The 3,888-nt window shown below is 30.3% G+C and overlaps 1 long non-coding RNA gene across 1 annotated transcript; it reads right to left on the bottom strand.

Annotated features, from left to right (window-relative positions):
* Positions 1-2,189: 2,189 nt before the first annotated feature.
* LOC121789552 lies at positions 2,190-2,747 on the bottom strand. Its single transcript, XR_006048065.1, has 2 exons — positions 2,537-2,747; positions 2,190-2,439 (listed from the first exon to the last, which is right to left on the bottom strand). It is a non-coding gene; the product is annotated as an uncharacterized LOC121789552 (long non-coding RNA).
* Between the last annotated feature and the right edge of the window lie 1,141 nt (positions 2,748-3,888).

Here is a 3,888-nt window from a genome sequence, read left to right as displayed (position 1 = left end):
TCATTATATCAATACCAATCCAATTCCTCTACCTTCTCATCATCCTCATCATCATATTTTTATTGATAAATCACAGATAAAACTTTGTATCATGTGATTTTGTATCAGCTAAGTTGTATCATGTATTGGAACACATCCTTGTATGCATGTACAACAGTGAAGTAAGATCATGCTAAGAGTGATGTGTTTTGTAAACAACAGTGAAGTAAGATCATGTTAAGAGTGATGTGTTTTGTAAACAAGAGTGAAGTAAAATCATAATAAGAGTGATGTGGAGTGAAGTAAAATCATGCTAAGAGTGAGGTGTTTTGTAAACAAGAGAAAAGTAAAAATCATGCTAAGAGTGATGTGTTTTGTAAACAAGAGTGAAGTAAAATCATAATAAGAGTGATGTGTTTTGTAAACAAGAGTGAAGTAAAATCATGCTAAGAGTGATGTGAGTGAAGTAAATCATGCTAAGAGTGATGTGTTTTGTAAACAAGAGTGAAGTAAAAATCATGCTAAGAGTGATGCGTTTTGTAAACAAGAGTAAAGTAAAATCATAATATGAGTGATGTGTTTTGTAAACAAGAGTGTCGTAAAATCATGCTAAGAGTGATGTGTTTTGTAAACAAGAGTGAAGTAAACAAGAGCGAAGCAACAACAGCATACAATTCATTCTATTCTGACATAATTTCAGAATATTAAAACATTTCTTACCTTCCCATTGCTCTTCTGGGCCATATAACATTAAATTTTATTTACTACTCGAAAACTATTCAATTAAAGAAACCAACTATTGAAAATTACTATACTACTTATTTAATATGTCGCACATAAAACTACCTCCTCTTCAATATTCTCTTTTATAAGATTGTTATCCAAAAAAAACATATATTTAAAGTCCACAAAATATAATATACAAATGTATACACTCTATAATAAGTTTATTTATAAATATTTTTTTAATGTTTATCGGTTAAAGTTGTCGCACTATGTCATCATATGCATATTGTGAAAACTGATTTAATAAATATAGTCAATTATGTGGAAATATAAAGCAATTGATTATAAATAAAAATTACTTCGTAATACTTTTACTATACAATTTTTTCAGATGGTCAATCACGTGAGTGTATTGGAACACATCCTTGTATGCATGTACAACAGTGAAGTAAGATGGTCGCACTATGTCATCATATTTTTATTGATAAATCACAGATAAAACTTTGTATCATGTGATTTTGTATCAGCTAAGTTGTATCATGTATTGGAACACATCCTTGTATGCATGTACAACATTGAAGTAAAATCATGCTAAAAGTGATGCGTTTTGTAAACAAGAGTGAAGTAAAATCATAATAAGAGTGATGTGTTTTGTAAACAAGAGTGAAGTAAAATCATAATAAGAGTGATGTGTTTTGTAAATAACAGTGATGTAAAATCATAATAAGAGTGATGCGTTTTGTAAACAAGAGTGAAGTAAAATCATAGTAAGAGTGATGTGTTTTGTAAATAACAGTGATGTAAAATCATAATAAGAGTGATGTGTTTTGTAAACAAGAGTGAAGTAAAATCATAGTAAGAGTGATGTGTTTTGTAAACAAGAGTGAAGTAAAATCATAATAAGAGTGATGTGTTTTGTAAACAATAGTGAAGTAAAATCATAATAAGAGTGATGTGTTTTGTAAATAACAGTGATGTAAAATCATAATAAGAGTGATGCGTTTTGTAAACAAGAGTGAAGTAAAATCATAGTAAGAGTGATGTGTTTTGTAAATAACAGTGATGTAAAATCATAATAAGAGTGATGCGTTTTGTAAACAAGAGTGAAGTAAAATCATAGTAAGAGTGATGTGTTTTGTAAACAAGAGTGAAGTAAAATCATAATAAGAGTGATGTATTTTGTAAACAAGAGTGAAGTAAAATCATGCTAAGAGTGATGTATTTTAGAAAAAAAAGTGAAGTAAATATCAATATTTTGTTTGTTTTCCTCAATTTTTACTTGTTTAGATATGTCTTTAATATTTTGTTTGCTTTCCTCAATTTTTACTTGTTTAATTTTACAAGTAATGGAACATGATCAGAATGCTAAAATTGATATTATCTGGTAACGTCCAAGATAACTTATTAGAGCATAATCAAATGCATTTATTTTATTCTAAAACAACATGTAATTTTGTGATTCAACAATAGGGATAGCATTCATCGAAAATAAATTCACCTCTAGCATCGACTGGTTTATCATCGCAAAGATGCAGATTTACAGCTTGTTTAACGAATACGTTCCTATAGCAATTAGGACTAATCTCAAAAAGGGTTCAACAAATAGGACTTTCCTTCTACCTTCTTCCTATAGCAATTAGCAATTATGACTAATCTCAAAAAGCTGCAATCTTCCTTCCAAACTGCAACTCTCCCCAATTTCATATCAACAAATAGGACTTTCCTTCTTCCTTTCTGCTTGCGATCGAGAAATACTAATTGTTAGCTAGAGAGAGAAAGAAATAGAGAGAAGAGAAGTAATTAATTGCCAGCTTAAGCATCTGATCTTCACCATGTCTGTGGCGGCGGCGGGAGCGGAGGGATGGACGGCGACGATGACAAGAAGAGGAAGCGAGCTCTGCCCATAGATGCTCCAGATCCATTAAGTGAGAGCAGCGATGATACTGATGATGAATCTGCTCCAATTAACAGCGTTTGAGCTCGGCGGCGGAGGCTGGGAAGAGGGGGAAGAGAGGGGAGAGGAAAAGGAGTGTGAATAGAAGTCCCATTTTTGAAATTAGAGTTGGAAATTTGAAGGAGACGGTTGGAGTTGAATTTAATTTCCAAAAGTGCCCTTATTAATTACTTTTTATTTAAAACATGTGAAAATAGCTAAGCCATATGATTGATTTGGAGTATTAAGATTTGTGGCTGAGATTTGTTCTCTAGTTATACACTTAAGATTAGTTATATCTTGATCACTCCCCTATATATATATATATAGGGTTGTATTATATACCAAACTAGTTTAAAACACTAAACGCCAAACACATCATTATATAATAACGCGGAGTTCATTACAACTTTATTTGTAGTTCATTATAGGGAATTCTGAGATTTAAAACAATAACATCATCATGCATAGTTTAGAAATCTGAAGTTCATTATAAGTTTATTATTAGTTCATTATAATGAACTCCAGGTTATCATATAATGATGTTGTTCGGCGTTTAGTGTTTACAACTAGTTTACAAACTAGTTGTAATGAACTCCGCATTATTATATAATAATGTGTTTGGCGTTTAGTGTTTAAAACTAGTTTGGTATATAATACAACCCTATATATATATATAGGGTTTTGATCCATGCAAAATCATTCTTAATACAAAAATGCAGAACCAAGCATACAAAAGTCATTTTTAGGTCATTGTAAGCTTATATTTACGTCATTATAGTAAGGATGACATGAAATGATCTTAACATGACCTCAAATCCAAAGTTTATAATATGACCTAAAACTGCTTTACAATGACCCTCCGTGTTTTTGTTTAATTATTGACCATTGGATTGTCAAATCTCATGGTCAGGATTTGGTCTGGATTTTGTATTGAAATCAAGTTTTGTATTGATCATTTTCCTATATATATATATATATATATATATATATATCCTATATATGGTTGTATTATATACCAAACTAGTTTTAAACACTAAACGCCAAACACATTATTATATAATAATGCAGAGTTCATTACAACTTATTTGTAGTTCATTATAGGGAATTCTGAGATTTAAAACAATGACATCATTATGCATAATTTAGAAATATGAAGTTCATTATATGTTTGTTATTAGTTCATTATAATGAACTCCATGTTATCATATAATGATGTTGTTCGGCGTTTAAGGTTTAAGAGTGGTTCG

This window comes from Salvia splendens, unplaced genomic scaffold (assembly GCF_004379255.2).
Source record: "Salvia splendens isolate huo1 unplaced genomic scaffold, SspV2 ctg272, whole genome shotgun sequence".
NCBI lineage: Eukaryota > Viridiplantae > Streptophyta > Magnoliopsida > Lamiales > Lamiaceae > Salvia > Salvia splendens.
This window is presented reverse-complemented; position numbering and strand designations above follow the sequence as displayed.